The 20,742-nt window shown below is 42.0% G+C and overlaps 1 long non-coding RNA gene across 1 annotated transcript; it reads right to left on the bottom strand.

The window, feature by feature from the left end:
• Positions 1-273: 273 nt before the first annotated feature.
• On the bottom strand, positions 274-19,116 carry LOC133388893 (uncharacterized). Its single transcript, XR_009764006.1, has 2 exons — positions 18,870-19,116; positions 274-1,868 (listed from the first exon to the last, which is right to left on the bottom strand). It is a non-coding gene; the product is annotated as an uncharacterized LOC133388893 (long non-coding RNA).
• Positions 19,117-20,742: the final 1,626 nt, after the last annotated feature.

Here is a 20,742-nt window from a genome sequence, read left to right as displayed (position 1 = left end):
ATAAGGAAAACTCTATAGGCAATGCTGGGAACAGCAAAATGGCCGAGCACATGGACAATAGGGCTTCAATTGTGGAGACATGGATTCAAATCCTACCTCTCTTGTCAGCTCACTGTGTATCCTAGAGTAAATCATTCTTCCTCAATCTCACTTCTCTATTTGTAAAGTGGCCATAAATCTTTCTAGGACAACTTCCAATTGTACATTTGGATCTATTTTTTTTTCTGTGATATTTAGAATGCTTTTTGGGGCAAAGTACCTGTAACACAAATATGCACATACCTGATTTAATTAAAAACAGTTTACCCATTGAATATTTTATATTCCAAATTAAATCACACTCCCAGCTTGGCCTCTCCTCCTTTCAGACACATGGGGTTATAGACATGGGTTTCCAAGGATAAACAAATATATTTCTGGAACCTGGCAGGAGGAAAAAAGCAGCTGATTGGGGGAGGGGGTGTTGGAGTAGAAAAAAGTCCAGCAAGGAAAAGGTTACATATTCCCCTCCCCTCCTGCACTTCTCAACTCAAAATGACTCCTGTAGAAACTTTTTATTAAATAAAACAGCCGTTGGGGCTTCTTTACTCTCATTCATACACCCTCCAGATGATGTTGGACTCCAACTTCCATCAGCCCCAGACAGTGTGGCTAACAGGGTGGGATGATGGGAGTTGTAGTTCAGCAATCTAGAGGCCCACAGTTTCTCTATTTCTGCCTTCAATTATAGGACACTTTAATTTGGACATAAACTCCCTTTCATTTCTATTACTAGCTGAAATCCCAAGTTCTCCAGTGCCCTGTCAAAACAGGTTTTTGCTATCAGCTTTGGGCTGGGTGTCTTAAAGAGAAGCATGAAGAGCATCTCTGTTCCCCTTCCTTGTATAATTAAAGCTGTTGGGTATTTCAGTCCAAAATCTTAAAAGCAAGGTTACCTAGTAAACGAAAGCCTTGAGTTAACCACAAGCATGTATGCCCTGGAAAGCAGTGTCTCCTAAAGTATCTAGTTGGAAATTTTAAATCAGCTGAAATGGCACATCAAGTTAAAATAGGACAAAAGAACTCTCATTTAAATATCTCCTCAAAGGTTTCCAGCTGAACCTTGAAGCCATCCTCAACTATTGTTGAGTCACAGGTGCTTTCAGGATAAACCTGAAAAAAAGAGTATGACCTATTTCTCACAGATGGCAGGCACATGCCTGCCATCAACCAAGATGGTGGTAGGGGCATCAGCCCCTTAAAGAAGCCTCCACCGCCATCTTTGTAGATGGAAAGCCTGCGCACGCAGCACTCACAGCAGCAAAGACAGGAGAGAGGTAGGTGGAGCAAGCAAATGGGCGGGCTGCCTGGAAGCTCCCTTCCTGCGATCCGCAGCAGGGAGCCTGCCACAGATTGCGGAAGGGGAGCACTACTCTTCCACCCTAACAAGGGGTCCTTGAGGTGCCCTCGGCCAGGGCCCATCCTGGCCACCTTTTGGTGCCGGCCCTGATACCACAAATGTTTGGGTGTGTTATCCTGCTTTTGTTGCACTATAGCTCATGAGTGCCCCTCCAGATGGTAATAATGTGCTAAGAGTGGGAAAGCATCACAGAACAACCAACAAAGTGGAATGATGTATGGACAGTCCAGTATAAATCCACTATTATTGCACAAATGACATACTGCAGAATACAGCCTCAAAGGAACACAACAATAAAAAAACAGTCTGGAGAGGCCATTAGTATAGAAACATGAATTGTCCTTTCACATGAGGCTTCTCCTTTATTCGTCTCTCTTTGTCAGTGCCTGGTCTTTTCTGGCACTTCCTGGTCAACACCAGCATTAGTCCTCCATACGAAGAGGCCCGACTCACTCCATTCCCGGCCTTCCTGAAAGAGAATTGTATGGTTGGGGATTGAGAGAGAAGGATCAGTCCATGTGGCCCCCACACACTCTCCACACCTGAAAAGGGCTATTCTCTGCCCTAAAAACAAATGCTCTGTCTCCAATGTCAGTGGCAGCTTCTGAATACCAGTTGCTGGAAACCGCAGGAGGGGAGGGTGCTCTTGTGCTCAGGTCCTGCTTGCAAGCTTCTCATTGTTATGTAAATTTGTATATTTTAGCAGAGATTGTCAATGGCCTGAGATGCATGTGTGCTAGTGTGTGCGTTTACCTAAGAAAGCAGGCTATTACCCTGCATTGAGATCACTGAGACTTAAGACTTAGTAAAATAAGAAAAGCTACTTTATTTATAGAAATACTGAGTAGATAGAAAGGCATGCCTAGTTCCAACTAAGTTGGAGGCACAACGTCCAGGTCTGGGAGTTGCCCTCATGGCTCAGGAGTGAGAGAGCAGAGACAAAGGTGTCTCCTCTCTCTCGGACAGTCAAAGAAGAGAAGAGAAGGGAAAGGGCAGAAGGAGGAGGGGCAGATAAGCTTCCCTAAGCATATCAGTCTAACGACAGAAGGAAGTCAGTCAAAGCATCACAGGTAAAGGTAGTCAAGCCTAGCCATCTGGAGGACCCTAACTCTATCTCCCTTCTGGAACATAAACAAAAGAACAAAACAGGAGTTGCTCTTGCCCCACTTCCAACACTCACAGGCATCTGGTTGGCCACTGTGAGAACCAGATGCTGGATTAGATGGGCCATTGGTCTGATGCACCATGTTCTTAAATAGTTCAGAATACAGCAAATTCATGCAGAAACTGGGGGGAGGAGAGAATTCAGAATAAAAGTGCAGAAGGCCTCACACTGTTTCATGTTGGATCTATGCCCTTTCAAGTTCAGGCGTGGCTTGCAAAAGGTTCACTCCCACCCTATTTCTAGCTAGCAATACCTGCCAGTTCCCAATCACTATTGTACAGAGGAGGGGGGAGGACGTACGTTTGAGAAGGAGGAGATTGTCATTAGTGACAGGGAGGGAAAAATTCAATACAGTTTCCATTTAAAGTTGAACCTACAAATTTAACACCTTCCAAAATAATATGTGCACGGAAATACACCATTGTTCAAAATTCACACTTCTCTGAATTTTGTACTGCATTTCTCCAGCTACATGATGTGCATAAAAATGATTTCGCTAGGGTAAAGTTGCATAAAATGCATATATTAGTTAAAATAACTTGCAAAAATGTCATCTATTAAGGGAAATTGGTTTGCAAAAAATGTATATTATGCAAAACTACATATAAATGTGTGCATAAATTTTTCAGTAAAACGCTGATGAATTTTCAGGAGGACTTTTTTTAAAAAATTGCTAACTGATGTGGAAGTGTGGAGAACTGAACTTAAGAGTGGGAAAAGGAGAAATGGAGAGAAACCAAAACTGATAGATTCACCCATCACTGTGGAGGGAAGGCCTCACTAGGCATACAAGAAGCTTTGCTGGACCTTTCTTAACTCAAAATGAAGCTTTTGAGCATGCTTCTGCTGGGGACCATGGGATCTGTAGTTTACTGCCTTAGAGGGAGAGGAAACTACAAGTCTTCTGTCTCAGAGGTAGAGAAAACTTTGATCCCCTGCCAGAAAGGCTGTAGTTCCAGTGGTAAAGCACAGGCTTTGCATGCAAAAGACCCAAGTTTTAATTGTTGGTTTCTCTACAAAGTGTTTGAGAAGACTCCTGTCTGAATCTCTGGAGAGCCACTGCCAGTCAGTATGGATAATCCTTTGCAAGATGGACCAGTGGTCTGACTTGGGATAATGCAGCTTCTGATGTTCCCAAGCAGAAAATGACCTCCAGGAAACATGGGGATTTATAGTTTCTTCTCTCTTCCCATTCAAATGGGGAGTCAGAAAGAATGATACATCCTGTTGTTCCCCAGAAGGAAATAATCCTCCTCAACATGCTCAGGCACACCATTTCCAGTTAAGGAGAAGCTCTCCTGTCTCTATCCAGTTCTTGAATCTTCCTGTGATTTCCTCCCCTTATTCAAAAATAAGGTTTTGTGCATCAGAAGAGGATGAAGCACAGACAAAGAGCACACTTATTTCACTCATTTTTCCCAAGCTTTTCTTGCAAGCGTATAAGGAGACTGGAGTTTGGGGGATGGGGTTCAAGAGCTTGCAAAAAAAGCCCCAGGGGAGTTTGCCTATTACTAATTGAAACAGCTTCCACCACAATTTAGAAGTTGGAGAAAGGCTGTCACTCAGCGGTAGAACATCTGCTTTGCATGCAGAAGACCCCAGGTCCAATCTCTGGCATCTCAAGGAAGGGCTGGGAGAAACCCATTTGAAGCCCTGGAGAGCCACTGCCAGTCAGTGTAGGCACTGCTGAACTAGATGGACCAATGGTCTGACTCAGTATAAGGCAGCTGCCTATGTTCCTATGTCTCAGGCTCTTCACTTTTACCTTCAGCCAGGATTGAGGCCATGACTGCTTCCCTTTTCTCTGTTTAGCTTTTCATTCCTGCATTATATTCACTTTACCTTTTTTAATTATGCCCGTTCACTCACCACTTGAATATTCACTGTGCTTCTGTTTTAGACTGAGGATTCAGTGAATTCGGACACTGTTCTAGCACTGATACTAACTGACAAGAGCTCTCAAAAACCTGCAAGGATCTTCTTTCCCTGTAGTGTTGCCTGGAGAGTGCCCACCCCACAGCTTCCCGCTACCACTCACAGTCACAGCCTTGTTTCAGGACCTGCAGAATGCCAGCCATGACCGTCTCAGCCAAATCACAATCAACTGCAAATCAAGCTGTGTACACAGGTTTGGAGCCATAAGAGCAGCCAGGGAATTTTAAAGGCACCAGGAGGTAAGAGTTCCCAGCAGTGTTGAAGCTGCTACAAGTACTTTACTTCCCATAAATTTCATTCACCTTTTGTTACACCCGTTTACTGTAATATATACTGTAACATACTTGCCTTTAAGGTCAGTCATGCAAAACAGCACACACAAACCTGACATGACATGATATTGTTTTCAGTGACATAGGTCAATAGTGACAGAATGAATTTCTGGAAAGAGCTGCAACTCAGATAATGAGGCGAGTTCTGTTTAGTTTACCATACCTGTCTTCTTCAGTTTGCTTTCTTTTTTAAAATGAAGTAGCTGGTATTAAGGGAGAGGAAAACACCGAGTGGTCAAGAAGATATTCTTCTTTTCTTACAACATTGGGCAGTGCCTGTCTGATTGTTGCGGCTGGGTGTGGTACAGAACAACTGAAAGAGACGCTGATCAATGCAGTCATCTGCAAGGGGCGTGAGGAGCTCTGTTCAGATAACAGAAAGCTTCTAAACAGAGAGGGAGAGTCAAAGGATTCTTGGAACTTTACAAAGAACTTTTGGTTACCTTTTTTCTATTATTTTGAGCTTCGACTTCATGGAGTCATTGGAATCCAAGTAAAAGGGAGAGAAAGCCTGTAGCTTATCCCATGCAGTCCACTCCTGTGCATGTTTTCTTGGAAGTGAGCAACTATATTCAGTGGTGCTTACTCCCAGGTAAGCATACATAGGGCTGCAGGTACCTTATTGGTCTTTGACCTTAATAACAACAATTAGCATTAATATTGTGCATAAGGCCAAAATCTGTAATTAATAAAGCACTTCTCACGGCTGTTGGCGTGCAGAGAAGTGAAGCAAGCCATAACATTGCAGAGGTGGTAGCGGAGGCGGCGGGAGCGCCTCCCTTCCTGGGGTGGTTGCAGTGAGGACATGGTGAACGCCCGAAAGAGCTTGCAGCATCTCCCCAGTAAAGCAGCGGTGGTGGTGGTCTCTGCACCCAGCAGCCATTTCATCTCACTCAGGACCCGTTTATGTAGGACTACTGCCCGGGCGGTGGCAGGGCAGGATGAGGAGTCGACCCGGGCGGTCGTGGTTGGGGGCTGGTCAGTGTCGGTGCAAAAGACAACTGGAAAGGGCAGTGCATTGGGGCGATTGGAGTGTGGCCATGCACACCATGCCCTGGATGGAGGAACCGAAACATCTCACCACAGAAGCCCAGGGAGCAGACAGGTTTTGGACCCCATTTTTCCTGATCACATTAGCGCTGTCAATGGGTGCTAAATCCCCATCACCTGCCTGGTTTATCAGAGTATCAGCAGCAAATACATTCTTCCTGTGGCCCATGCAAGGAATTCCAGTGTTTGAATCTTTTGCACTTGGGTCCCTTGAGGCCTACTCTGGCTTTTATACTGTGTTTATGTATATGGATATTGTTAATGTATTTTGCTTTGTAAATTAATTTGATAAGATTTTTTTAATTGTACTTTGTGTATTCTATTGTAAACCGCTTTGAGTTCTTTCAGATAATAAGTGGCTATAAATGGAAATATACAGAAATACAAAATTCAGAAGCCAGGTTTGCGAACCATGGGGGACAGGGAACAATAGATTACAATTGTCAGAGGTCACATCATAGTGGAAAAAGCAATCCTATGAATCCAATCAATTGATAAAACTTGATTAATTAAAAGTTCTTGAGATTAACATTTTCTAAATTTAAATGTACGGCTACTTGATCACATGAGCTGTTGCACTGATACACGTTGCTGCTTGGTGTCCTTGGGCTTTGAAATGAGATCCCCAGGGCCCCTTGAACCAAATTTCAAGAGCCATTGGAATGGCTTACTACTCCCTAATGCCAACACATTGTTGCAATTCAAATTGCTGAATGCTGCATACCTCTCATTATTGTGCCACTTGGGACAGAATTTTGTCAGTAGTTAAGAAACTATTTTATCACACATGTGGCTTAAATTAGTGTTTGCTTCAATTAAATTGGTAATGCGAATGTAAATACTGGCCAGAATTATACAGCCACTAGAGTGGCTGTATACTATAGTCAGCATGGATTTTTCACATTCTACCATGTTAAATTGAAAATACCCCCATGCCATTCTGCTGTTTCCAATAAACTCATTTCAAAACAAAATCTTACAAAACTTATAGTCCTGAACTCAGAAATGCTTGCTTCATAATCCTCTAAGTTTTCATGGCGATACACAAAACAATCAGAGAGAATCAAGAGTTCAAAATCTAAAACAAGAGGAAAAAAATCCAGACCCCTGTTGGACTTGCTTCTGTCAGTGGTCTCATAATTTGTTGAAATTAATTAAAATCAGCCATGTTCACAGAATACCTGTAATCCTGTTACTGACCTTGCCCCATACTCTGACCTCCATCTTCTGCAATTTACAAGTTTACAAAATGCATGACTGGTTTTTAATTAATTTTAAGAAATTTAACATTGAAGTCTATGATACCGCAGGGCATGTTCATTAAGAACCAGCGGTCAGTGTTCTAAAAGCCAGACTAACAGCTGTTTGGCTTGGCTAATCAGGGGGCCACATCCATGCCAGACACTGATTCCACTTTAAACAGTCATGGCTTCCCACAAAGAATCCTGGGAAGTGTAGTTTGTGAAGGGTGTTGAGAGTTGTTAGGACACTCCTATTCCCCTGACAAAGCTCCAGTGCCCAGACTGGTTTAACAGTTAGCTGTTCTGATTGAAGCCCTGTGAAAGGAACAGGGCATCTCCTAGCAACTCTCAGCACTCTTCACTAACCACACTTCCCAGGATTCTTTGAGGGAAGCCATGACTGTTTAAAGTGGAATAAATGTCTGGTGTGGATGTGGCCAGGGCCAACTTTGGTTTAAATTTGGGTGGGAGGCTACATGTGCCTACTGTGGAATGAAACGGAGGGGAAACCCTGAAAAAGATTGATACTGTTCACAATGTTTTCCTTTTGGAAAATAAAGGGGCTTCCCCTCTGCCCAGTGCCCACCCATCCAATGTCCTCCCCACCTCTCCCTTCCTGGCCTCCTCCTCCCCTCCCTGCCCCTCCCCCAGGTCAGTTTCACCTTTCCTAAGGATGATTGCACAGGAGTAAATCCCACTGAATTAAATAAGCATGCAAATTATCATACTTGCCTTTCACCTCCCCTCCTCTCCTTCCCCTCCCCCTCTGTTCTCCCCTCCCCCTCTCCCCTCCCCTCTCCCCCTTCCTTCCTCCTCCCCTATTCCTCTCTCCTCCTCAACCCCTCCCCACTCCAGCCCTCCCTCCTCTTCCCTCCCTCTTCTTCCTCTGTAGTCAGTTTCACATATCCTCAGCATGATTACAGGGGAGTAAATCCCACTGAACTCAATAAGCATGCAAATGATCAAACCTCCCTCCTCCTCTCCCACTGTATTCTGCTCCTACTCTCTCCTTGCCACCACTCACCATATGCTCTGAGGCACGTTGCCAAATTCTTCCAAGCTACACAGGAAGTGGATTGGACTGTGAAAGACCAACCCAAATTGTGTCGGCATTTTGACAGATTTGGCCTCGGTGGCACGGAATGAGTTCTACCACCTTCAGTTGGTAGCCCAGCTACGTCCCTATCTGGAAAGCGACGACCTCGCTTCAGTTGTGCATGCTCTGGTAACCTCTAGATTGGATTACTGCAATGCGTTCTATGTGGGGCTGCCTTTGAAGACAGTTCGGAAACTACAGCTAGTGCAAAACGCAGCTGCTAGACTGCTGACGAGGACTAGGCGGTCTGCACATATAACACCTGTTCTGGCTCATTTGCACTGGCTTCCCTATTTGTTTCCGGGCCAAATTCAAAGTGCTAGTTTTGACTTATAAAGCCTTACACGGTGCGGGACCACAATACCTGGCGGAACGCCTCTCCCAATATGAACCTACCCGCTCACTACGTTCAACATCTAAGGCCCTCCTCCGAGCTCCGACTCACAGGGAAGCTCGGAGGGTAGTAACAAGATCTAGGGCCTTTTCAGTGGTTGCCCCTGAATTATGGAACAGTCTCCCTGATGAGGTGTGCCTGGCGCCTACACTTTTATCTTTTAGGCGCCAGGTTAAAACCTTTTTATTCTCCCAGGCATTTTAACCTATTTGTGTTTTTAATCTATCTTGGTTATTTACTTGTTTAATACTGTATATTTTACTGTTTTTGTGATTTTATTGTTTTTTATCCATGTTGTGCACCGCCCTGAGAGCCCTTGGGCTGTGGGCGGTATATAAATCGAACAAAATAAATAAATAAATAAATAAATATCTCAGAGAGGAGGTCAGGTTTCCTGCTCCCCTGGTGCATCCACTATCGCTGTCCAATTTCCCTGCTTTTTGAAGTGTAATAGAAATATCTGTTGGCTATGGGTATGTTCTTAAACCGCAAGGTGTGTGTTTTTTTGCCCATTAGTGATTTTAAATTACAAATGCTTTGCCTTCACTTTCTCTTTTGCATGGAAAAAAATGAGATGTTAATGTAAAAAAAGTTCCAAAGTTATTTATGATCCTGTGGCATCCATTACAGTTTTCTTCTTTTACTTGAGGTCTGGTTCCTCTTCCAAAATATTGTTTTAAAACCTTTCCTCTTTCTGCTCTGTAATGATGAATGCTTGAGTAGTGTTTTAAAAAATGCTATGTCTTCATTTTGGCTATTTCACTTTTTTATTTTATGTAGCTTTACCAATTCACGTACTTTACTTGAAGTTATAGCATTGACAGGGAGCTCCTGCAACACCTGAAAAAAATTATCTGTGGGCCAAGCTAAGCATTGAGTCTATGCATTGTGTATGCTTGTGGAGTGCTGAATCACTGTATCCAGTTTAGAATATTTGCTGAGTCATGGCATTTGCAACTCTTCACTTCAGACCTACTGGAAGTCAAACTATGACATCAATAATTAAGACAGCACTGTTTCCCCGGCCTAATTATTGGCAAAAAGAATAAATACATATTCCATATTTATCACATTGTGGTCTTTTACATTTCTTGGCCAAAATTTTCTTGTGTTTAAAAGAAAACTAGTCCTAATATCCTGGATTTCTCTTCTTCACTTAAATGTAATGATCTGATGAACTGGAACTGAAGGAGGAACAGAAGTATGATCAAAGTGGTATATTATTACAGAACCTCCTGCTTATATCTAAATAGGTCATGTTATGGTCATGTCTGCATTCATGTCTCAATCCAATTTGGTTTTTTTTATCATTAATTTTTATTCAAATTTTCAAAGACAAAAAACAAAACAAAACAAAAACAATTAAACAATTAAATAAAATGTCGACTTCCGATTTGTTGCAGATCAGTTATAGGTCTAGAATATATAACAATCCTATCTCTAAAATTATATTATAAAATCACTTTCCTCCAGTAGTTATCTTAATTAATCATCAAATCTCATAAACATTATTTTATTCTTTCCACAAAAAGTCAAAGAGAGGTTTCAATTCCTTGAAAGATATATCTTTCAATTTTTCTCCAAATAAACATATCGCTTAATCCATCTAATTCAAATCTGTTAGGCCCAATAATTTCAATAGCCATTCTTCCAGTATCTATATTAACTCCATCTTCCATCTTCAATAATCCTGTTAAGTCCAGTAATTTCAGTAGCCATTCTTCCGTTATCAATATCCCATAATAATCTTGTTGTCATAGCCATAGTCCAAGTAAACATATCAATTAATCCATCTCGTCAAATCTGTTAAGTCCAATAATTTCCATAACCATTCTTCCATTATCAATATTAATTCCATCTTCCATCTTCAATAGTCCTGTTAAATCCAGTGGTTTCAGTATCCATTCGTCCATTATCAGTATCCCATGATGATCTTGCTGTCGTAGCCATAGTCATATAACAAGAGTCTGATGGGAATTTCCCCCATCACAAGTATGTCTTTGCCATCAATTCTAAATATGTTGTTGAAATATTGTTGTAAAGTCACATCTCTGCTCTGGGTGCATCTCTGCTCTGTCACATATTTGTAGTTAATTCCATAAATTTTTTCCATGTCAAGCCCCATCACATCATTCCAGTCAAAAATTCTGAATATGTTGCTGAAGTATTGCTGCAAAGTCATATCTCTGTTCTTCTTTTTTACAAAATGCACTGGCTCATCTCTTAAGAGTTTCTCCACTGTCACATATCTGTAGCCAACTCCATAGATTTTTTCTATGTCAAACTCCATCACATCATTCCAGTCCAGAAAATTATCCAAGACATTGATAACTTTACCACCAAAATCTTCATTAATTTCTTCAGAGACAACGTTGAATTCCAAACAGTCAACTTTATTTCTAACATCCATAAAATCCAAATCTTTTTCAAATTTCACATTTGTTCCAATCTCCAGGGCTTGTAGCTTCCCTATCCCATCAAACTCCTCTCTCACAGAATCCACTATTTCTTTAAGCTCCTGCGTCATTTTGTTAAGTTCAATTTTCATCTCCTGGCTACCCTGTCTCAGGGTTTGTTTCATTATCTCAATCTCACCCATTATTTTCTGAAACATAATTTCTTCCATGGTCTCATTTACTTTCCTGGTTGTCATTCTTAAAACCACAGAGACAAAAATTATTTCAGCCACAATTGGGTTAATATTTCAGGCTTGCTTGTATCAGTGTAGACAATACAGCCTGCCTTATCTCTATGTGTTCAGGAATACAAAACAAACTTAGTTCCCAACATCAAAACAATTAGTGGCGTCGTGAACAAGCAGATTCGTCCAAATGAAATAGACCAAAAAAAAAATTTTTTTTCCCCCTCCTCGAAATAGAAATCCCTCTTCCATTGATATCTTTAGAATGCACCTCCAGGACAGCTTTTTGCGATAAAAACAAAGATAAGCTTTTTCGATTTCTTTCCTCCTTAATTTCGTTAGTGAAAGAGAAAAGCCAAAACTCACCTAGAATTTCTTCACAGCTGATTCATTGACAAATCTCTTCTTTTTAAGCCAAGTGGAAAAAGAAGATAGAAAGAAGGATGCTTATCTGCCTGTTAGAGTCCGTTTTTTCTTTAAAGAAAAGATAAACGTGTCGCTATAATCAGCTAGAGCTTGATGAAAGTCCGTCCGGCATTGCAGTTTGAACTTTCTCTCATAAATAAATGAAATCCAGTCCTCCCCACAAAAACAGGCTTTGGGGTTGATCTCTACGTTTCTCCCTGCCCGGGAGAAAATCTTTATCAGTCAAAAAGAGCGTTCTGACTAATTTTAAAGCTGAAAATCTTCTTCTGAGACGAGAGCTCGCTCAGAGGCAGCACAGGCAAAGCAACCCTTCCCGGAAGTCGTCTCAATCCAATTTAGAATGGTTCTCCTTGACTTAAGCTTTAGGTATTTATCCCAGACACGTGCACATGTATTAAAATAGACATGTGAAGGTGAGCATCGTATGTGTATTCTTGACATGAGGTAATTGGATCTAAATAGACTTTAATTGACTGGCTGTGAGTTAGCAACTAATTATTAATCCACACTACACTCATAATGGTTGCCAGGTTCTTTTAAAAAAAATAAAAATAAAATATCTTATATAGTGCAAATGTGTTTAACATTGATAATTTAAATATGCTATATATTAACCAATTACACAAAAACGTTACGTCAACAAGCTTGATCTTATTATTGATCCATAATTTGTTGATCAAATATTAGTGTTTTTAGGGAACAATCCAACCATTGTTTATACTTGGCTGAGGTCAGTTGGATATGGTGGACCTCTGGCTGAGCCAGCTGGGTCCCAACACAGCCATGCTATGTCAGACTATGTCAGCAGAAGCCCCTCATCCCAGCTCAGCTGGAGGTCCACCAGGGAAGCCCAGCCCAGAGTAAGGGGAGCTGGTGGAAGCCAGCAGAAAGCCTGCAAAAGGGGTGTTCCAGAGGCTTGTCAGAGGAGGGGATGGGGGAGGGACTTACACAATATCCAGGTCCCATTTGGCTCCCTCCCGCAGCCCTCTGTCATGGCAGCAGGTACACCAGAAAAAGGAAGGAAAGAAAACATGTATTCTGTTTCCTTCCACCATGCTCTGCCGGTCCAGCCAGTGTCCTCCCTTCCACAAGGCCTCCAAGTGGCAGCTGGATGTAGTGGCCCTCCCATCAGCTCTGGCTTTGCTCCTGCGAGCCTCCAACTAGTTGGATTGCTCTTTTAGAGCACAAATGCATTGTTTATTTATTTCATTTATGAATCGCTTCCTGTGAAACATCTTGAATCAATTTAAATATATTATACAGCCAAAAGAGTCAGCATGGATTTTTCGCATTCTGCAATGTTAAATTGAAAATACCCCCATGCCATTCTGATGCTTCCCATAACCTCATTTCAAAACAAAACCTTACAAATCTTATTGTCCTGAACTCAGAAACGCTTGCTTAACAACCCTCTAAATTTTCATAGCAATACACAAAACTCAGAGAGAAGCGAGAGTTCAAAGTGTAAAAAGAGAGAAAAAAAAACAGACCCTTTTGGACTTTTTTCCTGTAAGAGTTCTCATAATCTGTTGAAATTAATTTAAAATCTGCCATGTTCACAGAGTACCTATACTCCTATTACTGACCTTGCCCCATACTGTGACCTTCATCTTCTGAAGTTTAAAAGTTAAAGAATGCCTGGCTGATCTTTAATTAATTTAAGAAATTTAGCATTGAACTCAATGATAAGCCCGGGCATGCTCAGTAAGAACCAACTGTCAGTTCTAAAAGCCAGACTCACAGCTTCTGGGCTTGCCTAACCAGGGGGCCACAACCCCTCAGCACTAGCATAATTTCACATTGAAAGGGTTCTCCTGTTTTATGCCCCTCGTTGCCTATACATACGGTGGAAGAATATTGATTACAAATCTAAATAAATGGAATTAATGAAAAATGTGCCCTGCTAATTAAGTACAATGATCAGAGGTTGAAATCCGCCTGGTGGATTTTTAAGGGAAAATTTTGCATTTATGTAAATAAATTAAAATGAGAATATCATTCCTAAGTGAAATAAAATTCATGCTGCAGGGCAAAAAAAGAAGAAAAATAATGACTTACAGGAGCAAATTTTTCTTCTCTCACCACATATGCTTTTGCACAACCAGCACCATAAATTATGAGAAAGGAACAAGCACCTTGACCGGCAGGCCCATAAAGTATGTTACTGGTAGAAGGATGTTACAAGACTTGATAGAGTAAAGGTCTAGTTCAGTTTGGAAAATCCAGGATTGAAAAGAAAAAAAACATGTAATTTACAAGAAGTAAAACCTCAGATATGCTAGAGGAACCGGAGACAAGGGAACTACACCTGGTAGTGGAGATTGGCTCATTTGGGCAAATGGGACACTGCCCCACCCATCTCAATCTGCCCTCAGCTAGCCCCTTCTTACTTACAACCTACCTTCTTAGTTAAAACCAGCCCACAGGGTGGCACTGCCTGTCATCTTCCTCCTTCTTAGTCTCTGGTTCCATCAACTCTTGGTCTTCCTGCCTTCTGCTTTACCAGTGCCAGTGGGCATCAGCCACCACTTCCCACTGGGTCGTTTGCTTTTTTTGCCACAATGTGCTGCCTCAGCCAGCAGTTTCATTACCAGATTACTGCAGACATCACAATGGATTCCAGCCTGAGGGGTCTTAAGGGTATGTGTGTTTCCATAAATGCATTTGCACAACTGTGGAATCTACAGTTGTGCAAATGGAAGTCAAAGGGACCACACATGAATTTATTTCAGTTCTTCAGATTCCACATTGGAACAACACAGAGATCATTCCTGCTGTCCCTGCCTTCATCTGCACACACTAATTGGCTCTGTGTGTACAGAGCCCACATGCATAGAACATAGTGACTCTCCACACATGTATGCTGTCTCCAGAAATGCTTTCTCCAGGTGCCAGACATTGGAGAGAAAGGCTATACATGTAAACATGTACACTCATAGGTTTTGTTCCAAAGAGCTGATCAATATGTGGCAGGGCAAAGGTAGCAAGCATGATTCCACTTCCCCTCCATGTGTTGATTTTACATGGAATGTGAAGGCTGAAAAGGATTCATATAAAGCTAAGATAAACATTAACCCCTAACAAGTGGTGGCTGAGAATTATATTTCTAATATTCCAACCAAGACTGCATGTGCATTTATAAAGGCATTAGTCCAGCAGCATTAACAAATATACTCATTGCACCATTTGGTTATGAGAAGAATCAGGCTTAACATTTTCCCCCTTCTGGTTTTATTTTTCAGTTTCATGTAAATACAACTGACAGGCTTGGAAAGGATTTTTACTCAGCTGTTCCAGGCATAACATTCCTCTGTTTTGCCATCAGTTCCCACTACATTCCAGGCTTTGAATCAGAAATTGTTCCCTGTTGCTGGTTGAAGATATGCTATAAACCACGGCTCAAGAATTTCCAGTCGTAAATTATTGTGCTGGCTCAATTTTGTAATACCCTCTTTACAGAAAGTTGTTCATGGACCTTTAGAAAAAGCTTGTGAGAAAGATGCACGAACACCAGATAGAACATCTGCAGTGTCTTCACAAAAACTTCCCAAACTGTCTTGCTTCTCCTCCCTTTCCTTTCTTCATGCTATCTGTGGTCCAATTCTTAAGGGAACTGGGCTGTGGCATCCTTCTTGCCAGCTCTAGCTTTTGGTAGCTAAGGGAAATGGGGCTGGCAATGTGATGCATAAGCTTAGTTTTGCCATGTCCTAGAGGTTACTGGCATGGGCCTCTCGACTTGAGTGCTGTAGCCCATAGAGATCTCCAAAGGCCCTCTTTGCAGTTGTTGACCATTAAAGAATAAAACAGGAGTGCAAACTGGATAGTTATCGTCATCTTATGGATGGATGTGTCAATGTGTTAATTTCAGCTTTCTCTCTCTGTTTTCCAATCTTAAATTCGTTTCTCCACATCAGTTTGCAATTTTTAAAAATTAAATTCCACATGAAAATCCATCAATATTTTAGTGCAAATTTCTCCAAATATACATATATTTTTATATGCAATTTAGCATAATATACACATCTTTGCAGACAATTTCCCCTAATAAAATAGATTTTTAATGTTATTTTCACTTTGCCTACTATATGCTCCTTTGACACATTACTTGGCTGGAAAATTGCATAGCAAAATTCAGAGAAGTGTTAATTTTAAAGTGTAGCTGTGTCTTGTGAATACACACTAAGTAGGTTCACTTTTAAATGCAAACTGAATCAAATTTCTCCCCATCGTAACTCTTATGTGAAGACAGTTATTCCAGAATACAATGAAGGTATACTGGAGAAAAGGATGACAAAAGATAACCCAGAGCAATTTGGAAGAATAATAAATAATAAATAAGAATAAATAAGAATGCGATACAAATGTAAGAGATCTTACAGAGTGCTGGGCTCCATCTGTACTTTATATTTAAACTACTATCCTACCACTTTAAAGAGTCATGGCCAGTAGTGTGGTGGCAAATTTAGAAGTGCAGGGTCCCTTCATAATAGTCGCATCACCAAGGTGTGTAGTCGTCCAGGGTCTCGGAGAGTCTTAGACCCTTACTTTTTTGGGAGCAGAATCCCTATGTCTCCAGCATCCTATGAGCCAGTCAGAGTGAGAGGAGATGAGTCAGCCAGTGAGAAGACTCTTCTCAGTAGCTAACACTCTCCCCTTTCATGCATATTGGCTCCTAGGGACATCTGTTGCTGGAAAGACATCAACAAGGATCTCATTCTCAACCCAGCAGTAAAAAAGGGGGGCATGGCTGTGACTAATGTGAAGGGACCCTGCGGTTCTGAATTTGACACATCACACCCCCTCATACCCCTCACAGCCACATCCCCTTCTAAGATTATGCAGCTTCCTAAGATTATTTTATTTATGAAATTTATATCCTGCCCTTACTCCTGAAGAAGCCCAGGGTGCCAATACAATAAAATTGTATCTTATTCAGTAAAACTAAGCTTTAAATCTCTATGAATGATAAGTGAGTTGTTTGGATGCCAGGAATCCCTGGGCTCCTAAACAGCTGCTGTTTCCTCCTCCTCTGCACAAACTAGTGGCTTTATCTCCTTGTAATCTCCATTTGAGATCAGGTACACCTTATAAATTATTTTCTGCAGATTATACTACACAGCAAATGTATGTAGATGGTAAAAAATCCCATGGTACACATGTGTGCTCAGAGATGCAAGTCTCTTTGTGTTTAATGGGGCTTACTTCCAGGTAAATGAGTGCAGGATTATAGTTTAGGCTTTATTGTGAGGAAGGGGCAGAGAAGAGTTCATGGTGAAAGGGCCCCTTGTACACACCCAACCTGGGAATAAGCACACTTGAATACAATTGGGATGTATGCATGCATCTAAACACACAATAATCATGCCAGATTGGTTGAGGTATAGTAAGCAGGATAGAGAGTAAAGGAAAAAAAAATGTCCCTTCCTTTATAAAGATGCATCATTTTGGTTAAAGGAAGCAAAGCTTGATGCCTATGATACAAGCACGAAGACTGCAATCCAATACATGTCTACTCAGAAGTAAGCTCCATTGGTTTCAATGGGACTTATTCCCAGGTACATATGTATTGGATTGTAGGCTTTGTCCCCCTTTGCAGCCATTTTACACCTCCTTATATATCTTCACAATAAGCCTATGAGGTAGGTCGGGCCTAAGGGCATCAGATGAGCTTCTAATTTTTTTGCTCAAAAATGAAAAAAGAAAAAAATGCTGTAGTTATTATGAAGTATTATAGAATCATAGAGCTGGAAGGGGCCTACAAGGCCATCAAATCCACCTCCCTGCTCAATGCAGGAATCCAAATTAAAACATATCCAACAGGTGGCTGTCCAGCTGCCTCTTGAAGGCCTCCAGCCCACCACCTCCCTAGAAAATTGGTTCCATTGTCATACAGCTCTAACAGGAAGTTTTTCCTGATGTTCAGTCGAAATATGGCTTCCTGTATCTTCAGGCCATTACTCCATGTCCTGCACTCTGGGACAATCAAGAAGAGATCCTGGCCCCCCACTGCATCACAACCTTTCAAGTACTTGAAGAGTGCTAACATATCTCTCTTCAGTCTTCTCTTCTCAAGGGTAAACATGCCTAGTTCTTTCAGTCTCTCCTCATAGGGCTTTGTTTCCAGTCTCCTGAGCATCCTCATTGCCCTCCTCTGAACCCATTCCAATTTGTCTGCATCCTTCTTAAAGTGTGGTGTCCAGAACTGGACGTAGTACTCAAGATGAGGCCTAACCAGTGCCGAATAGAGGGGAACCAATATTTCATGCGATCTGGAAACTATACTTCTGTTAATGCAGCCTAAAATAGCATTTGCCTTTTTTTGCAGCCACATCCCACAGTTTGCTCATATTCAGCTTGTGATCAACAACAACCCCAAGATCCTTCTTGCATAAAATGATTTGTACCTCAGCTTTATATCACTGAGCTTAAACAAGTTTGTTTAAACACAAACCACCTGCAGTGGTAACACTGTTAGTGGGGGAACTTACTATATTTATTTATTTATTTATTTATTTTCTTGTATTTATACTCCCACCTTTCTTTCATTATAGAACCCAAGGTGGCATACATGTGGTGGTCTCTCATCCAGGCACTGACCAGAGCCAGACCTGCTTAGCTTCAGCAAGGTGGTTATTAATAAATAACTACAACAAATGAATCAGTGCTTGATTTTTCACTGTTTAAATACAGAATTTATCCCAGCATGAGCATCTGAACAGAATTGCTATAAATCTTAAATTACTCTCAACCCCCTCCATCTGAAATACAGTGCCTGAATGTGCACAGAATGCAGCATTACCAACCTAAGATCAGCAGATGAAAAACCTAGAGTAACATAACTTCACCTCCCCAACAGAAGCATCCAGACTCACATCCAGCTATATGGATCTGCGCACGCACACACACACTTCCCCCCCAGCATATTTTTTCTCTCTTCCCCCCTAACTCCTGGCTTTGGGCTGGAACAAAACCACACATCCCCCCTTTTTGTTTTGTTTTTCTAAAAAAGAGAGAGAAAGCAATATGCTTTCTGTCTCTACTCCAAAAGAGTAAGGTACAATCTGAGAAGGTTTCTAGTTACCACTTTAGAGTGGAGCTCCCACACACACACACAAAAAGATCAGTGACATGGGATTTCATTTGCATTATCAGAGTTTTCTGATGATCTTCTTAGTGAGATTCAGACTTACCTGGGGCAAAGGAAAGGCAGCACTTGCTGGCAGACAACAGCATCTTCAGCATGCAGGGACTAATCCGCTGCTCCATATTTCCCTTCACAACTTTTTTTAAAATGCAAGCCCCAATCACTCCCCAAAGCTTGCTGCTGGCAGGCAGCCTGAGCTTGCAGTGATCATAAGTAAGTATCTGGGAGTGGCTGTCTGCTCTCCTCTTTATATAAACTTGTATCTCTCAGGTCCTCTTGACTCTCTCTTCCCCACAACAAATGTCAGGAGCCACTCAGTATGCAAGGGGGATCCATGCTGACTGCTTATTGGCTGTAGTGACTGGGAATTGTGCAACTTGATTGGCTGTAGAGACAGAGGGACTCTAGGAGGGCCGCCTGCAAAAAAAAGTGACAGGACTGCATCCCGAGGCATCCCAGTGTGAAAATATACCTGGTCATGGCTTCCCCAAAAGACTCCTGGGAACTGTAGTTTGTCAAGGATGCTGAGAGTTGCTAGGCGACACCTGTTCTCACAGAGCTACAGTTTTCAGAGTAGTTCTACAATCAACCCCTCTTCCCAGGGAACTCTGAAAATTCTAGCTCTGTGAAGGGAATAGGGGTCTCCTAACAACTCTCACCACTGTTTACAAACTACAGTTCCCAAGAGCCTTTGGGGGAAGCCATGACTCTTTAAAGTGATGTGATAGTGCTTTAAATGTATATAGTGCAAATGGGACCTTAATGACTAAGGGCCACAGCAAACGTGTGGTCTTATTGAACACACCCTGGTCCATTCAGGTGTAAATTGGAGGTGGGGTTTTGTATACTATAAGATGTCTATGGGGGAGGCGACTGAAGCCTGCCCCCTCCCCCACCTTACTTAGTTGCATTAAGCCATTTTCCTCCCTGCTGGCTCACCTCCCCAAAACAAGACTTTGCTGGGTATGTACGTGTGTGAAATAACTTAAAGCAGTGAAGAGCAGTAAGTTAAGACAGTGGACTGGACCTTGGGGCAAAGTCCAAGGTCACACTGCTCCGGGGGGGGGGGGAATGACCATCCACAGAATGGCAGGTGGGACAAACAGACCGAGCATCAGCAAGTTTAGAATGATGCAATAATGCAGTGGCAGCTGGTGGCTCCATGTCCATAGGGTAGTGGAATTCGCTCTGGGTTTTAGTCCAAACGTTCAAGGAGCTGGCCAAGGTGTCTTGGTACTATGATGTAAGAGAGTTTAAAATGCAAGAACTATGTATGCCTAGAGTGTTTTGTTTTTATCAAGGTAAGCAGGGCCGGTGATAGGTATGACTGGGTCCTCTGGCACCAGCCTGCCCTGCACCTGCAGTGCCATAGCCCAACCCCCATACAGGCAGTGCCTGGCTAATAAGCCCATCCATGCATCTCACTTACCTCCTCTGTCCCTGTGAATGATATGGAAGCTACGCACATGCCTACCATCAACCAAGATGGCAGCAGGGGCATTATTATTATTTATTTATTGTATTTATATACCGCCCCATAGCCGAAGCTCTCTGGGCGGTTTACAGTACCTAAAAACATTAAAAACACATATACACATTTAAAACACATCTTTTAAAAACAATTTAAAACACAATTTAAAAATTTAAAACAATTTAAAACATGCTAAAATGCCTGGGAGAAGGAAAGTCTTGACCTGGCGCCAAAAAGATAACAGTGATGGCACCAGGCGCACCTCGTCAGAAACATCATTCCATAATTTGGGGGCCACCACTGAGAAGGCCCTCTCCCTTGTTGCCACCTTCCGAGCTTCCCTCTGAGTAAGCACCCGGAGGAGGGCCTTAGATGTTGAGCGTAGTGTACGGGTTTGTTCGTATCGGGAGAGGCGTTCCATCAGGTATTGTGGTCCCAAGCCGTGTAA

This window comes from Rhineura floridana, chromosome 1 (assembly GCF_030035675.1).
Source record: "Rhineura floridana isolate rRhiFlo1 chromosome 1, rRhiFlo1.hap2, whole genome shotgun sequence".
Classification (NCBI taxonomy): Eukaryota; Metazoa; Chordata; class Lepidosauria; order Squamata; family Rhineuridae; genus Rhineura; species Rhineura floridana.
Note: the sequence above shows the minus strand (reverse complement) of the source record. Positions and strands in the feature narration are given on the sequence as shown.